Raw genomic sequence first — 19,529 nt, forward strand, 5'->3', positions numbered from 1 at the left:
ACATTTTTTATGTTTAATTTCTCAGAAATGGCAGATTTACTAGGGTGGTTTTTAATATCTGACCATCAATACTGCAATGAAAATGGCTCGGGATAAATACTGAATATATGAGATAAAAAAATCCAGATCTTTGAAAGTAAAAGAACACCTACATTTGTCTTAAGTCAATATGACAGTTCTACCATTCTACAAAAAGAGTATAATAAACAATTTCTCAGAATGGTCCATGGAGATCAACTCTAGTTAACAAAGGATAATAAAACAAAATACTTTTTCTGGGGAGCATGTCTTCTGACCTGCACACTTGGGGGTTTTCACTCACTCAAAATTTGTAACTGCATGACACTTCTGATAGCTGCAGTCACACATTATGATCATTATGGTTAGGCAGACAGGAGATTAAATACCAAACTAAACAAGTCACTTGGTTCAAACATGAGTTTCAAAGGAATAGCTATTTACTGTTGCTCATGATGAGCCTGTTTTTGTCATGAGGATTTACTTTTGTTCTGTCTAGCAAATGTCCCTTGATGTGTCTGCTGTTACAATTTGAAATAAAAAATAAACTAAATCCCAATCATTGTGATCACTGTAAATATAAATAACAAACTAACACTCAAGTTGAGAACTCTGAACATCTTTTTATGGTAATTAGGAAAAAGTGGCCACATTTAAAGATACTGACAAAGATGAGGCAGTACTGCAACTAGGATCTAGTGAAGGGGATGAAGGGAGTGGCTATGCCAGGCATAAGCTGTTAGGGGGCATGAATGTGGTGTGAATGCAGAACTGGCATTCATTTATGAAGCCAGAAGAGCACCAGGACTTATGCATCTGCGGTTGTAGTGAACTGTCAGCATCTGTTAGCAACTGGAGCACAGTGCTTGTTACAGCTGTAGCTTGCAGGTTGCTACAGTTAGCAGACAGAACAGTTGTTTTGTTGTTTTTTTTCCCCTCAACTTCAGGTTGCCCGGGGCACCAGATGAGCTTGCTACTGCTCCGGTTGGGGGATCTGGTACATTACCCTGCTAGGGTCCAATCTGAACATGACTCGACTCTGGGGAGATTGATTTCCACTGACACATGCCAGTATAAGCAGACAGACTAAATGTGTGCCAAAAGAAAGGAAAAGAAAAGGATGTGGACTTTCTGGTAGCAGAGAAGAAGAACATCAGTCTCTACTTGTAAGCTTATTAAGCAGCATTTTTTACACACTTTTACTGAATTATCATATAATACATGGGCAAACTTACATTTATATAAAAGAAAAACAAACCACATTAACATGTTCACATTTATAAACATTACACATCACATATATTCTTTTGTACAATTATCGTCAATCCAGCATTACATAAATTGCTTAATATCTGCTTTCCCTTAAACCTTACTCATCCATCAAAACATTATTCATCATGTATTGTACCCACAATTTCCATTTTTCTATATAATTTGCTCTTACCTTTTTCTAAAGATCCCACTTCCAGTTCTTTTATCTCTGTTACAATATTCACTACTTCAGATACTGTTGGTTTAGACTCTGATTTCCATTTTCTAGCAACTGTTTTTTCAGCTGCCACCAGAATTAAAATTAATAAGGCCTTACTATGTCTAGGCAATTCAGATCCTGTATACCAGCGCAAAAAAATAATTTCCTTGGATATACCCATTTGCTCACCCACTTATTTCTGACAGAGTACTTTGTAGGGACTTTTTAAAGTCTGCCAACTCATTACACTCCCAAAACATGTTTCCAGTTACCTTTCTATCCCATCATACATCCAACGTCTCACATCTACTGGTGGAAAAATTCTTTGGAGTCTGCTTGGGGTATAAAATACCTATGCAAACACTTCCAAGCAATAATCCAAAATCTAGAATTTCTTGCATATTTGGGAGCCATACACATGTCCTCTCATTGTTTCCTTGTGAACTGTTTATCCATTCCGTCTTCTCAACCTTTTTTAACTTCCTCTGATTCCTATATTTATTGTGTAATATTTGCTATACCCTACTAATTATCCTTTTATCCCTTTTTTAACAGCAGCTTCTGTTCTATTTTCAACTAAACTCTACAGAACAGGTCTTTCACTTAGGATTCTCATATCCCTTTCTCTTTGCCTATACTCTGATATCAATCCCTGACAGGTTCATAGGTTCATAGGTTAGTACTAAGCTAACTGCCCTTGCGAGCCATTTTAAGCCTAGCCAGTTATCCCTTGTGAGACTCAATCCCTGCACCTTGTGCTTGTAAGGCAAACACCTTAACCATTAGGCCACCCTTAGGCCAATTTCTAGCCTGCAGTCTAAATTGAAAGAATTTTAGTATACACTGTCTTTTCAAACTGTTGCCAGCATGATCATTAGCATGAATAAAAAGCTGCAAGAAGGATATGAAATACAAAGGGTTAATTTAGAAATAGCAAAAAATTACTGTGTGTGCTGGCAAGCATATATAGCTTAGTTATTTTGGCATCCATGTAAAGGAGTATGTTATTGAGAAACAAAGTATGTAAAAAAACTGCGCAGATGGCAACTGGAAGGACATCAACGAAGTAAAGAGATGTAACATCAAGTTTCAGATAGTGCTGGAATACCACGTTTCAGATAATGCAAGTCTGAGTTTCTCGGTGTATTTATTGTACTTAGTATAATACAGTAATAAGACTAGTTGATCACAATAAGTAGTTAAATCTACTTTGGTACGCTTGCATGCAAATGCAAGTAACAGCAAGAAACCAACAGAAAACGTCATATAATTTTTCAATGGTGAGCCACAGTTGACAGACCGAATGGTTTCTTATTGTGACAACTACAGCTTCTTTTTTATTTTATTCAGTTAGTACGTTCCATTCCAGTGCAAATGTTTGCCTCCTCCTTCCTATGCACAGTATCCAGTAGTAGAGCAGTGCATCTCTGCAGATTCCACAGGTCCTGTACATTCACACAGCTGAATCTGCCACCAGTGTTTGACTACCTTTTGGGAGAATCAATGAGGGACTTTCTACATTTTCCTGACGGAAGATTTGGCCACCTTCCACACAGAAACTGGTAATTCTCTTTTTGTTTCTCATTCTACAGCATGGATGCCATAAACAAAAGAACTGTAAAGTGTAAGACTACCTTTCAGGTAAACAGTAATAACAGTCCAGCACATGTATGGTCAGGATTTAAAGATTGGTATAAACAGAACTGTAGCACATGCAGTACTTTATTAGTTAATGTTGAGGTCAATGCTTTATATAAATGCATTACGTCTGACTGCTATCTTAAACAGCAACATCATTTATATGACAGTAAATGTTTATTGTGCAAGTCATATGAAACTGCTTTCTGTGTGCAATGTCATAAAAGTAATGGTAAACAACCAGATGCATTATGTCCTGTCACCACATGTAAAATGTTAATTTCAGGGTTACAATATCAGTCAAGTCAGTTATTTACAGAATCTTCTGTACATCTTGCTAGACAAAAGTGGCATAAGCCCACTGCACATTACAAAACAGATAAGAACAGAGATGAGGTTCATAGTGAACTTACACAAAGCTTTAATAAACTTCTAAGACGCAGTCAGAGTGAGTTCAAAAAGTTCAGACAACATATGCAAACACTTTTTCAGAAGTGCATAAGAGCTTTAAAGTCAGTAGAACAGAATACTGACAAAGATAATCTGGTTAGTAAAGAGTTAAAGCAACAGCAGTTAACTACACTAATAAATAATTTACCACATACTATTCTACCTTTAGAAAATGGTAGAGCATACAAAGCACAAACTTTAGTTAAAGCAAGGGACTTAAATAGTGATTTTAAAACCATTTCATATAACAAAACAGTTCTACGGCATAAAAATCAAGTGAGAGTAGTTAAACACAGTAAAGACATGACGTCACAACATTGACATGCATGTATTTTCTTTACATCTAAAGTGCAGCAAAAGGCAAATGACAGCAAATGTAAATCATGTAAATATATCTGTTTTAAGCATGTGTTAGTTAAGTCAATATTTCTTTTGCTCCTTACAATATTTTGTAATTGTATAATAGCATAAAAAATAGCACAGACTCCAGCAAAACAGTATTCAAAAGGAATATTATGCATAGTAAAGCAAGTTAATGTTTATTACAACTGCATTCTAGTATCAAGTTGCAAGTACATTAATGAATGACTGAAGGTACGAGTAAGTGCTGAAGGAGTTATGGGTTAAGCATCTGGAATGCGCAGAAATAAAAAAAGTAAGTAATGTCAGCTCAAATCTTTCCAGGCTGGAATGGGTAGTTACAAGAAATGTTGCATAACATAAAGTGTTACTGGTATTGAAATTTAAGATCAAGGAAACAAGACTGGTCACCAGGCTAAACGGCTTATGTTTTTATAAAACATTATTGTTAAGTATTCACGTACATCATTAAGCAAAAAGCACAAAAGTCTACAAAAATCCTGTTTAGTAATTGTAATAAGACGTCACAATTGTGCAATAATCTGTTTGCAAGTAAATACTACACAGAGTACAGTCAGTACACGGGCTATGGTATGCAGTTAAAATACATTATGCAGGTCCCTTTACAAAAAGGAAGGGTACGAATAGTTAGTAGTAACAGTAAATATCTTTTCAAAATGGGTAAAAGAAATTCCTATTAGAACTTTGACAGTATAGGCAACAGCAAATGCTTTATAAAAATATTTTCTGTTTTTGAAAATGGCCAAAAAAATGAACAAATGTGTAAGACCAAAGTGTCCCAGTCTATGTAACAGCCAAAAGGCAAGCATACACTTAATTCCCACAGCATAAAGCAAATAAACAATACTGCAATAAAATGATGTATGCTACAAGGAGAAGGGCATACTTTCAATTTTATACTAACTGTGTAAACAGTACTGCAAAAGAGACTCCAATAAAGTTGCAAAGTGGTAATACCAAAAATACATTTTAATGTTTCAAGTAATGTAATTAGCAGGCTTCAGTTTAATGCTAAGTTTAAAAATCAAACTGAGTGTACATTACAGCCATGTATATACAAATGCAAAAACAATCTGTACAAGCAAGTGTATTCTGTACAGTATATAGGAAATGGTTTATCTATATAAATAGAGTAACAAGTCAAAACTTGACATTTGTGACATGTTTTTTTCTCAAAAAACAAGACTGCAATGCCTCTGCAATAAAATCCTCAAGCATTGTCAATAAATTACTGTATACAACATCACTGTACAGAGTCATATTCAGATTAATCCAGTTCTAATAGTACTGGTTGTCATCATTGTGTTGACAATATAAAACTGTGTTAACTTGCTGTATTAAAAGAAAACTAAAGATTTTGTTTCCCAATGTGTTTCTAGTTAATAGCAATATAACTTGACAAGAAAGTACATACTAATATAGACAGTTTTGAATTTAAAATAAACAGAAGGAATGTATAGAGTGATAAATATGTTTAAAAATGTATAAATGCATGTGCACATCTATTTGCTAGTTAGATGCATATACACATCTGTTGCTATAATATTTGTAAAAATAATATAGTTTGTTAAATGCATGTATTTCTGTTTGCTAGCATACATACATTCTGGTACAGCTTGAGACAAGCTGAATGTTGTGTCTGGAACATGCTTCAAGGACTATAGATAAAAATGCAGCTGCGAGACAAGGCACACAAACATTCAACACAGACATCTGCATTTCATTTGCATCATTCTGAACATCAAAACAGAGGGAATATTTCATGAATAAAAGTTAGGAAAATGCTACACAAAACAGATCACAACACAATTTCGTTGTAAAAAGCATACAGCATGTACCTTTGGGAAGATAACATTTACCACAAAAATAACAGGATGGTTAGCTAAACAAGGTCAGGCATACATAAAAGTAGAAAAAAAAAATCAGAGCCTGACAGACATTTCAGTAAACAGCTCTCTCTCTATTAGATGCTGTACAGTACCTCAAAGATGTAACAGTTCTGACAAGGAAAGACATCATGCAAAAATGTCACAGTGTGTAGACAATAATACAAAAATAAAAATAAACTCAACAGGGGGAAGAAAAGGGTATGATTTCTACCAATACTCTGTTTATTTGTATAAACAACACTGTAATACAAGGAAAAGGACCATGGGTTAAAATACTTACCATTTTGGGTAACAGGCCAGTACTTCATACAGATCAAATGGTAAAAATACCATCCACTTGTAATATGATAGGGCAACAAAACCAAAAAACAACATTGTACTTCAATATTACATTTCCAAGTTTTAAAGACACCAAATACAGATTTAAAAGAGCTTGGTATAAAAACGAGTAGAACAAGATATGTCACGGATTGTACATTTACAAGCACAATGAAAGTAAGTCATTACAAGCATCTTTGATAGACAGATTACAATTTAGTATTAATGTATTTAAATTTGTAAATTGAACAAAATATTGTACAATATTGCCTTCAAATTTCAAAAGGTTTGTTAAAGTGGCACCACAATTTGTATGTGCGGTTTCAAATAACCCAGTGTTAATAGTAAAAGACAAAAACAGAGGTTGACATTGCCCATAATTGGTGGGACATATTTAAAGGATAGTCATCATCTGGGATCAAATTGCTAAACTGGTTAATACATCCTGTGTTGATAGTTTTACGGGTCATAATAATAATGACAGCTTGAAATTGTTTAATATGCGGCAGGTTACAAAGAGCTGCAATAACTCAACAAGTTATGATTGTAAATATGAGCAAAGTGGTAAATGCTGTAAATAGCAATGTTGATGAAACAAATACAGTCTTTTTTTAACTGAAGTTTAGTCTGTTCCTCAAAATAATAAAATAACGGGGAACTGAAAGAATTTTAGTACATACTGTCTTTTCAAACTGTTGCTAGCATGAATATTAGCTTGAATAAAAAGCTGCAATAATTATATGACATATAAAGGGTTAATTTAGAAATAGTATAAAATGCAAAAAAAAAATAGTAAGTGTGCTGGCAAGCATATATAGCTTAGTTAGATTTTGGCATCCATGTAAAAGAGTATGTTATTGAGAAAAAGTCTGTAAAAATAACTGCACAGATGGCAGCTGGAAGGACATCAACAAAGTAAAGAGATGTAACATCAAGTTTCAGATAGTGCTGGAATACCACGTTTCATATAATGCAAGACTGAGTTTCCATGGATCATCAAACTACAAAGAACCAAGGACAAGGGAACAAAAGAAAACTGTTATACAAAGAAAGAACTGTTATACATCAGACTCTGAGAAAAAATATCCGACTCTTTGGTATAAGTATGAGTGTAATACTAAACAAGCTTTGGGAATTTGCCATAGAGAGCTGACACCATCTGTGTTGCATGCTTGTAGATCCAAAAGGAAAATGTAACAGTAAATGCGTATTAACTGAAGCAGTTTGTTTTGGTGTATTTATTGTACTTAGTACAATACAGTAATAAGACTTGTTGGTCACAATAAATAGTATGCATGCATGTAAATGCAAGTAACAGTAAGAAACAAAGACAAGACATCATATAATTTTTCATAAATGTCTCTTGGCCTAGTCCCATTCTATTACCTTTCCCTCTGTAGTTATCCACTCACAATATCTTGTTTCCTTTGCCAATTTTCTCCAGTAAATTCCAGCCCCATCTTGCCTGTTCTCTGTACCCCTAATTGCAGTCATCCCTATCATCAGTATCTCCTTTCTTAATTCTCGTGTTGGCTTAGTTCTTAGTATACTTTCTCCTACTTTATGAATACAATATTCTGTATGGCTGTTAATCTCCTGGGATCTGCATCCAAAATCCCTCTCTCTCTCTATTTCTTGAATTTCCCCCTTGCTTCATCATCATCATCATCATCATCATCATCATCATCCCTTTCTACTTTGAATTACAAGTTTCTGCTTGTGTTACGTACATAAGCCTTAACTGTGTAGCTCTAAAATATCCCTTCAAACTAGGTAATCTAAACCACTTTGTTCTATTGGAAGGCTCAACTAATTTATTTTGACCCTTGCCCTATTTTTATTAAGCAGCACTTTGATTGTGTAATTAGCAATTTTGTGAAACTGGCAGTGAGGGTGGTCAAAGTCAGAAAACAGGTTGGGATTAAATTAAATTAAATTTTCACATAACACATAAAAAAGCCTACAACAATTATGAATGAATAAATCAACATTTGAAAGATGTTTAATCATGACTACACAGAATCTGAGCATAATACTACAAACTGTGGTTTCCTTCAGTGTTGTCAAATAAGACTAGTTAGAGATGATCACCAAATTGTATCATCTTGAAAAGTGGAACTGGTGCTCCCTACTTCCATTCTGCCTGACAGCAAGAGCAGCCAGCTGGTGGATGGGTGGCATGGCAACCACTGCTAGGAAGAATCCCTCGGATGGCAAGTCTTTAGAGGCCTGCAGGCATATCATTCAAGGACTGTAGACACAAATGAAGTAAACATCTTAACACTCAAACCTGGCTCAAGTGAGCTTTGGCTTGCCAAGTTCAATGTCTTTTCTTTCCCTAAATACTGTGTTTGACAAATTACTATCATCAGGATTCAAGGAATCAGATTTGAATGAAAAGTCTTTGAAACATGGGTGTCAAAGTGCAGTAAGTCCCATCCTACTGACCACTTGTCTCATGTATATAGTCTTCTTAGTAATATCCAATGTCTGTAATTAATGTTCAAGTAAGTTTCATGTAACACATGTAAAAATTATGTGCTATTCATTAGTTTATATTCTTTCTTGCATGTGAAAACTTTCTTTATTGCTCTGTAATAAGCTAATGTAAGCTAATGTAATATGCTAATTGTCTCTGGAGCTTTTCTCTCGGGGCCTCCGCTAAAATAGGGCACCCAGTCGGACTTTCCCGGTAAAGAAATGCCAAACAAATAAACAAATGAATAAATACAATAATAAACACATAATATTACTACTACTACTACTAATAATAATAATAATAACAACAACAACAACAACAACAACACATGAACACCAAATCACAAATACAATTAAGGGCATTAGCTGTCCAAATGCCAAACAGTCAGACATGTGCTACTGATGGAGGGACTCATTTATGTCTAAATCATGTAATCTGACAGCTGTCCTGGGAATTAACTGAGTTAAATATTTTAGGATTGCTTGCCTTCCATTATTAAGCACTGGCGTACGGGTGCCATAGTGCAGCAAGTCCCAGCTGCTCTAAAGGATGGAACAAAGAAAGGCATCACAGTATGTTAACCATAATGCATCACACACATGAGTCTAAAGTAAATGAATAAGTAAGGCTGGGCAAAAGCAGATATTAAAACCTCCTGATCAGCCTTATCTCACAAATACTTTTTTACCCCACAGTTGAATCCCACAGCCAGTAGTACAAAGCAAAGTAAAAAGTGCCAGCATGACAAAGTTTGACATGGAGGGCTTCTGACAGGAAACCTGCATCAAAAAAAAAAAAAAAAAAAAAAAGAAAGGAAACAGCTAAATGTCACAGATAAAAGCAACGTAGGAATTTTGAACTTAACATTCCACATGACATATAGCAGACACTGTGGAAACTGTCAAGAAAAAAATTATTCCAACAATCCGTTCAGATTTAACTGCAAGTTGTTAGCTGTCACTGACAGTGCCAGTGGCTAAACGGACAGCATGCTCATCTTTGACATTAGAAGATCACAAGACTGTAGGTTCCATTCCTGCACCAGGTGCTTGGACTCACTTTCCAGTACTGACAATGTAGTGCAGCATAAGGGAGTTGGTGCATTCCTGGGTGTGCCATCCATTACATAAGATGTTAAAATGAGTTGTTGGTTCACAGATGAGTACTAGGCTAGCTACCACTGTGGGCAATTTTATGCCTAGCCAGTTTTCCTTTCAAGGGTGAGAATATACACCTTAACCATTAAGCAACCCCCAACCCCAATTAGCTCAAAAGAATGTAAATGATAATATGACACTTATCAAAAACAGTAGGGGTACTTTACTGAAATACATCATGTCTGCATAATAACATAACATAAAACAAGAAGTTATGTACTCACCATAATGTTCGATGTATGTAGTCCATCTCGCCTCACATTCTTACCCGTGGGTTCGGAGCCGAATATCGGCTCTGACTCGGCCGATTTTTCTAGCTCTAAGTCTTTCATTGGCTGGGCTAAGCAGGTATCTCATGGTGCACTGCTCCATATCCCCAGATCTAGTTTGCTGCGAAACTCATTTGTACTCCATACACACATCACATCCAGGTAAAGAATAAGCTAAGCAAGGGAACTCTGTAGATGACAACCTAACCTCCAAATCCTCCAGGAAGGGGGAAGGTGGGAGGGTAAGTAAGAATGTGAGGCGAGATGGACTACATACATCGAACGTTATGGTAAGTACATAACTTCTTGATGTTATGTAGTCCTATCTCGCCTACATTCTTACCCGTGGGACAGCGTCCCTAGCACCTACATCCTGGGTGACTCATAGGAAAATACTTCTGAGAACTGTGGAGCCAAAGGAAGACCTGCCCCTGGAGACCATGTCCAATTTGTAATGAGAAACAAATGTGTGAGGAGAAGCCCAAGTAGCTGCAGCACATATATCATCCATTGGCAATCTGGCTTGATAGGCTGTAGATGTGGAAACAGCCCGAGTGGAGTGAGCCTTGACCGGAAATGGCAGATCTTTACCTCCTGCTTGATAGATGAAAGAGATACAACTAGATATCCATCTAGACAGGGTGACCCTGGAGACCGGGGACCCCATTCGGTTTTCCGAAAAGGAAACAAAAAGTTGGTCAGACTTCCGGATATCTTTTGTTCGGTGCAGATAGAAGCGTAATTTTCTGTGTACATCTAACTGGTGAAATCTAAATTCTGCCTTGTTAGAAAAATGGGGAAAGAAGACAGGAAACTCAATGGATTGATTTAGATTAGACACAGAAGCCACTTTAGGAAGGAACGAAGGGTTTGGTCTAAGAGAGGCCCTGTCCTTATGGAAGATTAAGTACGGAGGTTTGATAGAGAGGGCTTGAATTTCTGAAACTCACCTTGCTGAAGTGATTGCTGTTAAGAAGGCTGTTTTCCAGGTCAAGAATTTCAATTCGCAGGTAGCTGCAGGCTCGAAAGGTGGTACAGTAAGGGCTTGTAGAACAAAATTGAGATCCCAGGGCATGATAGGTTCGGAGACCAGGGGACGGAGTAACAGAGTACCCTTCAGGAAAGCCTTGCATAGTCTATGCGCCATGAGACTAGGCTCATTCGCTACATGAAAATTAGATATCGCTGCCAGTTGAACTTTGATGGTGGCTGATGCGGAACCCTGATGGAAAAGCATAGACAAAAACTCCAGGACTGAAGCGATTGGAGCTGTGTAAGGATCAATGCCTCTGGTATGCGCCCAGATAGAAAACCTTTTCCATTTACTAGAATAAATCTTTCTCGTGGATGGTTTATGAGAGGATGATACTATATGAACTACTTCTGGTGAGAAATTATGAAGTCTGACTAACGATGGAAGTGGAGTAGCCAGGCTGTCAACCAGAGGGTCATCAGGGAGGGGTGGAACTGTCCCAACATGTGTATCAGTAAATCTGGTTGAAGGTCCAGAGTCCAAGGAGTGTCCACCATGAATTGCTGAAGAAAGGGAAACCAAACTTGGCGAGGCCAGTGTGGAGCAATCAGAATGATTTTGCTTCCCAAGGACTGCGCTTTCTGAATAACCTTTAACAGCAAGGGAAACAGAGGGAAAGCATAAAGCAGACCGGAGGGCCAATCGTGAACCAGAGCATCCCTGGGTGACTCCCCCTGTGGGGGGATCAGCGTGAAGTAGTTGCTGCATTTCGCATTGAGGGGGCTGGCAAAAATGTCGCAACAAGGCTGACCACATCTGCTGAAGATTCGCTCTGCAACCAGGCGATTCAGGGACCACTCGTACGGCATCAGAACAGCTCTGCTTAGCCTGTCCACAATCACGCTGGACTTCCCCGGAATGTGCATTTCCACCAGAAACCGTTGGGAAGTTACTGCTCAATGCCACACTCTCATGGCCTCTCTGCACAGAGGGTAAGACCTGGTTCCCCCTTGCTTGTTTAGATACCACACTACTAACATGTTGTCTGAGTGTATCGCAATCGTCCCTAGAGGAAGAACACTCTGAAGTGCCTGCAACGCAAGTAGCACTGCTCTCATCTCTAGGATGTTTATATGCAGATGTATCTCGTATTCTTGCCACGTGCCTTGGACTGTCCTGCCAAGATAATGCCCCCCCCCCAATCTGGGAGGCGTCCGTGGTCACCGTGGCAACCAGGATGGGTAGAAGGAAGGGTCTTCCCCCGTCCAAACTGTTGGTGCACAGCCACCAACCGAGGTCCTGCTTGCATCTGTCTGTGAGCAAGATGGGGTGAGACAGTGGAAGTCTTTGGAGAGACCACTGAACAAAGAGAATTCTCATGTGCAATCTCGCTAGAAGGACCGACATAATTGTTGCTGCCATGGTCCCTAGGAGCTGGAGAACCCATCTTGCCTTTGCTTGTCTCAGGGGCATCAGCATGTGTATTTGTTGTTGTAACACTTTGATCCTTTCCTGCGGTAAAAATGTTCGCATTCGAACGGTGTCTAATTCTGCTCCTATAAAGCAATAAAGCAGATTTTTCCCAATTTATTGTTATACCCAACTGGTGACATAGAGTGATGGTAGTGTCCCTGGTTTGAACTAGTTGATGCCTGGTGGGGGTGGTAAGGAGCCAGTCGTCCAGATATGGAAACACTTGGAATCCCTGACGTCTCAAGTAAGCCGTCACCACCGACATACACTTGGTGAACACCCTGGAGGCTGTGGTGAGACCAAAGGGCAGGGCTCGAAACTGGAAATGACTGGCTCCCAGCCAGAAGCGTAGGTGACTCCTGGATGCCCTGGCCATTTTCACATGGTAGTATGCATCCTTGAGGTCGATGGAGCACATCCATATATCCTCTCCCAACAATGGGAGAATTGATTGCAGTGTGGCCATATGGAACTTGGACTTGTGTACGTAGTTGTTCAGTTGGCTGAGATCTAGTATGGGTCTCAGGTCCCCTGTTCTTTTCGGCACCAAAAAGAATCTTGAGTAAGTCCCTAATCCGATTTGGTCTGAGGGGACACGCTGGATGGCTCCTTTTTCTAGCTGCTTTGAGACCTCTGAGGCTGCTTGATCCCTTTGACTGGGTGGAGCGTCTGGGATTTTTCTGATTGGCAGGGGGTCTGACGTAAGTGGAATGAGATAACCTCTGGAAATTATCCGTAATACCCATCGGTCCTGGGTAATGCTTTCCCAGGCTTCCGGATATAATGAAATTCGACCCCCAATTGGATCCGGATAAGCACAGCCGGGCACACCCTCAGGAATGAGAGTAGGGAGAGCCACGAAAGGAATCGCAGTGTCCTGAATTGCAGGGGCCCCCTCTGCCTCTGGGGCGATGTCTCCCTGAATAACCTCCCCCTCCCCTGTCTCTGGAGGGGGGGTTCACCTTGTGTGGCAGGAAAAAAACTCTGTGATTTCTTGAACCACATCCCCCGCTGGGCCTTGGGATAAGGCCTAGAAGGAAGGGACCCCTATGGCAGACAGGGCCTTTCCCTCTTGCTCGCACCTGGTGAGGGTGTCTTTCACTTTGGTCCCGAACAAAGAGGAACCATCAAAGGGGGCGTCAGTGAAGGAAGACTTGAAGGCCTCCGCAAAGTGACACAGGCGCAGCCAGGCTTGCCTTCTGAGGGTGACCCCTGAGTTGCTGCCCTACTCGCTCCCTCGGCTACATACGAAATGAGCCGCATGGACAAGTTAACAATGGAGTTGAGGGTAGAGACCTGGCCGTTAACCGTCGGAGCCACCGCCTCAGGAACGTTACCCGCAAGAGTATCTCCTAACTCCTTGAGGAGATCTCCCTGGAGCCGAGTGAAGTGAGACAGGTAATTCAGTGACCATAAGGTAAAGGTTGCTGACGAGAGGGTACCGATCCATGGTCCTAGACTCCTTGTTAGGACGATGGACGGATGAAGAAGACTCTGCTACTTCCTTCTGAGTGGCTGCCGCCACGACCATGGCATCTACAGGGACTCCTTTAGACAGAAACTCTTTGCCCTGAGGGGGCAGAAAGAAACTTGTTGGGATGCCTGGGTACAGGCTCCACAGAATCAGGGTTTTCCCACACTCTTCGACAAATCAGATCAAGGAGTTCGTCGAAGGTTGGAGACACCCAGGAGGCAGAGGGCTGAGCACCAAAGGCCTTAAGGAATACTGACTCCTCCTCGGAAGGGGCTTTGGACGGCCAGTCACCTCTTTGTTTCAGTATCTCCAGGATATCGGAGAAGGAAACATCATCAGAGGATGACTTGGGGGACCCCTCTGATTCCTCGAGGTCATTATCAGAGGTGAGGGACTCATCCTGGGAGTCTATGTGCTTCCTCTTGCACGTTTTCTTTCTGGGGGCTCCTCTGGCACGAACTCTGAGGGACCCTCAGAAATTTGGAGACCACTCGTGGGGGTATCCCTAGGCCCTGGTGCTCTGCTTTCCATGGATGGGTGGTGATCAGAACCTCTCACCGGAGTGGTGGGGGACAGAGTGACCGACCCGCCTGATGTAGCTGACGATCTGGCCAGAGCAGTCCGCATAGCCTCGAAGGCCGCCCCCCCCAAATCCGAGGAGCGACCAGTCTCCAAGGCCGTGATGGGGGCCGGAGTTGCCAGAGCCGATGCAGCGAGAGGGAGGCTCGGGACCAAAATAAGCCCCGAGATGTCCCCCTCGGGCCCGAGCGAGGAATCCCGAGTCCCGAACCCCGAGGACAGAGCCAATGGGGTCGGAGCCGATGCCGGTACCGATGGAGCCAAATGGGGCATCGGAGCCGGCCTAGGAACATCACACGGCACGGAAAACTCCGGCTCCGAAGACAGAGATGCGTTTGGAGGAGGAATAATCGAAGATGGGGTCAGGACGGGCTCCGGAGCTGAAAAAAATTTTTCCAAAACCGGTGACTGCAGGAGCTTCTGAACCACTCTATCAACATCCACATCCAAAAGGGTCCTGGAGGATTTGGAAGACAGGGATGGAGAATGAGATTTCCTCTCAGGAGAAGCTGGTCTGAGACTGGGCAATTGGCTCCTAAGAGGTTCCAATAAAATTGGAGCCGACGCCGGTGCCATCAATACCGACACTTCCTGTGGCCCCGAGGACAGTGGAGCCAAGGAGGTCGATGCAGTTTTTGAGATTTTCTCCGGAGGCTCCGATGAAGCTGATGGAGCCGGAAATCTCTTTTTTGACTTGCCAGATTTTAATTTTCCACTGGAAGACGAATCCATAGCCTCTTCAAAAGAGGGTTTCAAGAGTCCCTTTAAAATTAGCTTATTCTTTCTCTCTTAGAGAACTCTAGGACTGAACGCATGACAAAAACTGCAGGATTCCTGCAGATGGATGGCTCCCAGGCAATAGACACAAATGGAATGCCCATCGGTAATGGACATTTTGTACCCACATTTAGAGCACTTTTTGAAACCCGAAGGTTTGTGCTCCTTGGGATCTTTAGACATCTTAGCTACTACGCCAACAAGGCAAAAACCCAAGTCTGAGAACAGCACACAGGCGCTCACACTACAAAAAGCGGGAACGACGTTAAACAGTGATCAACACTAACAGTGACCAAACACACACTAAAGAGCAAATACAAACTCTCAACAAGGGACTGAAACCCACAAGGAAAGGGAAAGCCCAAACCTCTCACTTGAACGGTCTAGACCGTACTCACACAGAAGGCAAAAAGAGGAGAACTAGGCACTCTAACTGAAACGGGCCTAGCCCAAGGGAACAGTCAGTGGGATACCACACAACAATCACATGATCACGACTCTCAACAAACTTAGACAAAGTTAGACAAATAGCTATGAAAATAGCTTTTGATATGAATCAAACCTTTTCTTAAGACAAGAAAAAAGAGGGTACTTAGCCACAGCCAAGCGAGACCACGTCCGAGCAACACGAGCAGAAAATGAGATCTGGGGATATGGAGCAGAGAGGGATACTTGCTTAGCCCAGCCAATGAAAGACTTCGAGCTAGAAAAATCGGCCGAGTCGGAGCCGATATTCGGCTCCGAACCACGGGTAAGAATGTAGGTGAGATAGGACTACATAACATCAACAGTTCTAAACAGATACATTTACACTTATACAGAAACTCAGACTAAATAAATATTGTACATAAACTGCACAATTTATTCCTTGCACTCATGTTGTCAGAACCAATACTTAAAACCTTTTAAGCATCCCACAATTACAATAAATCTACATATCTTTCCTTTCACAAAAGATAGGCATATCATAAAAACTCTGTCCACCTCTGCTTTTTGCTCTATAGTCAATTTATCATATAGTCGACTCTCTCTTATCCAGCTTCTCTTTAACCAGCCTCCTCTTTACCCTGCCATCAAATTTCTGCCATAGGCCTAGCAAAAGACAACAGAGAAGAATAACACTTCCACCTCCTCTGGGCTAAATAATGACAGACATTTCAATTTTAGACTTAATATTTGTTTGAAAAATGCAGACGAACACAAATCCTGTTATTCTAGCTGATTTATAACCTATAAATGCTACTTTGTATGCATTTTCTGATTAACCAGCCATTTGTTTATCCAGCCTAAGGTTCAGTCCAAGCGAGACTAGATAATAGGAAATCTGCTGTATACTCCATACAGCATCATATCTAAAGTGGCATAGAAAAACATTTCTACATAATCTTTTCTTATCTTTTCCCCAAAGTTCCACGTTTTAAAACTTCTTAAAAAACACATATTGTAATTTATTCTAATTTCAGCCAATTTTTTTGTCTCTTTTGGCTTTTCCCAGTTAGTGGTTGCCACAGCGGAACTCCGGTCCGCTAATGATTGGTAGTTGATTTTTATGTGCCGAGTTACCAGCCCTGACGCACAACCTTCAACGAAGGTACGCCCATTCACGCATGTCTCCACGCAGAAGACGCTCTAGCTGAGAATCGAACCGGACAGCGTCTTACTGTGAGGCGACAATGCTACCGCAGCACCACCACAGCTCTAATTTCAGCCAATACTGCTCAAATAATCTTTCTTCCCTCTATTTGACTTAACATACTACATACTATCTATACATAATATGTAAGGGAAGTCTCTTTAAAAAAAAAAAAAAAAAAAAAGAATCTTGAGTACTCACATACCTGCTTACACCACATTTGTCTGTTATGCGTTTACTTTTTACATCCTCTAGAACTTCCTATGCATCTACTAAATACAAAAGCATCATTACATTTCTGCACCAATGTTTACATTTTTCTTTCACACTTAAAATATCTATTTTTCAAACAATACATATTTCCCTAGTTTAATATTTTATTTTTTTTTTATCTTAAATCATCCCAGAAAACCATTTTACTACTCAGTTATTGAGTTATCTTTTTTATCTTTGTTTTTAACTTTGCACAAAAATAAAATGCAAATACAAGCTGAAGCAAAATTAACTATCACTGTAATTGCCTGCACTTATTTTTAAAATCGTTTTTTTTTTTTAAAACTTGCATTTTATCTGTCTCTGGCCTAGCACTCAAGTGTGGGGTCATTTACTGCACTGTTCTAACTTGTTGATACTTGTGAACCTCTGCTGTCCTTAAAAAAAAAAAAATCTTGCTTTTTTCCCACTTTTCTGAGATTTAAAAAAGGTCAGTTACAGATTTGCTGTTCTGAACTGTTTGTAAGTTTCTTGGAGACCACTGTTTGCTTGGGCTAAAGGGAAGTCTCTGTGTTCATCAGTGGCAGTGATAAACATTGAGCAGCCTGCCTGCCCCTGTAGGAGTGGTTACTGCCTTGAAACTGTAGTTTTATTGGCCATTTTGGGTCAATTCCAAACTCCTTGATCTCCCTCTCTTAAAACCCGATTGCCTCGTGGTTTTGGCGTCTTTTTGGACTTGTTGGCTGTTGTTGAAGCACCCACCAAGAGGAGAAAACGCTAAGAGAAGAAAGGAGTCACTCTTGAGATTTTAAGTATTTTGCTTCAGATTATTTGTTAAGTTTTTTCTGCATTGCCGCCTACTTTTGAGCATTTTCTGGCTTGTTAAACTTGATTTCTGTGTTGGTAACTGTATTTAGAACACAACCTAGAGCTGATTACTGAATTTCCTGCCTGCACTTATTTTTAAAATAGTTTTTTTATTAAAACTTGCATTTTATCTGTCTCTGGCCTAGCACTCAAGTGTGAGGTCATTTACTGCACTGTTCTAACTTGTTGATACTTGTGAACCTCTGCTTTCCTTAAAAAAACAAAAACATCTTGCTTTTTTCCCACTTTTCTGAGATTTAAAAAAGTTCAGTTACAGATTTGCTGTTCTGAACTGTTTGTAAGTTTCTTGGAGGCCATTGTTTGCTTGGGCTAAAGGGAAGTCTCTGTGTTCATCAGTGGCAGTGATAAACATTGAGCAGCCTGCCTGCCCCTGTGGGAGTGGTTACTGCCTTGAAACTGTAGTTTTATTAGCCATTTTGGGTCGATTCCAAACTCCTTGATCTCCCTCTCTTAAAACCCTCTTTTGCGCGGTTTTGTGCATAGCGCAACATCGGGCAGCACCACCTAATTGGGTTTAAACTATTCCTGGCTCCACAAAGTCTGCTCTTCACTTTTTCCCTCAGAACTGCTCTATCTCTCAAATTAAACACCATATTCTCATTCTGAGGCCCCTCACTGGTCCAAATAAGTAATCTTACAAGTTAGCACTAATAAACCATAAGCACTACTTACTCTTATACTCTCTACGATTACCTTGTCCCCTATTGGTCCGTTTTAATTCAGTTCCCTATATTACTCTAGCATGTCCAAAGGTCAGTCAATGGTTTTCTCTCCAGTCCAGCTGGTGAATCTGGGAATTTTGAGGCAATGTTACAACTGTCTCATGTACACGGACAACCCTCTCCTCCTCCAAACAGGTTCAAATATATGTGAGAGATGCAACCATATAGCCAAACTGGAGGCTGAGCTCTCTCATCTCAAAACTGGTGTAACCAGTCAGGAGGAGAAGGTAACCTCACACAACACAATTCCAGTATCACATAGTCCCACCACAACAGTGAACCAAACACATAAAAACACAAAAACATACTCGGGGGCTCTAAATAAAAATCTACCTAAGCAACAGAGACCTCCAAAGCAGACATCCAAGCAAACGCTACCCCAAAACAAAACACGTACAACACATAGCACACAAAGTCAGTGTGCCAAGCAGTCACTCACAGCCCTTAAGGCTGAATAACACACCTGATACCCTTGTAATAGGTGACTCTATTGTCAGACACACTGACGTCCCGCTCACCAGGCTGAATAAAGAGAAGGTCACAGTGAGCTGCCTGTCGGGCGCTAGGATCCGCCACATAACGCAAGCACTCAGGTCACTCCAAAGCAAATACAAATATGACTCAGTCATTGTACATGCTGGCGTGAATGACCTGAGACGTACCTCCCTCGACTACATGAAAAGAGACATAGAGGAGCTCTCTGATCATGTAGCCCAGGCCGGTATGA

The 19,529-nt window shown here is 40.4% G+C and overlaps 1 protein-coding gene across 1 annotated transcript in view; it reads right to left on the bottom strand.

Moving 5' to 3' along the window:
- The window catches only part of HIPK2 (homeodomain interacting protein kinase 2), a 1,139,975-nt gene that overhangs the window by 512,922 nt on the left and 607,524 nt on the right, over nt 1-19,529 (bottom strand). The gene's annotated exons all lie outside the window — the stretch shown is intronic.

Source organism: Protopterus annectens, chromosome 11.part0 (genome assembly GCF_019279795.1).
Source record: "Protopterus annectens isolate FY-2018-M chromosome 11.part0, PAN1.0, whole genome shotgun sequence".
Taxonomy (NCBI): Eukaryota; Metazoa; Chordata; order Ceratodontiformes; family Protopteridae; genus Protopterus; species Protopterus annectens.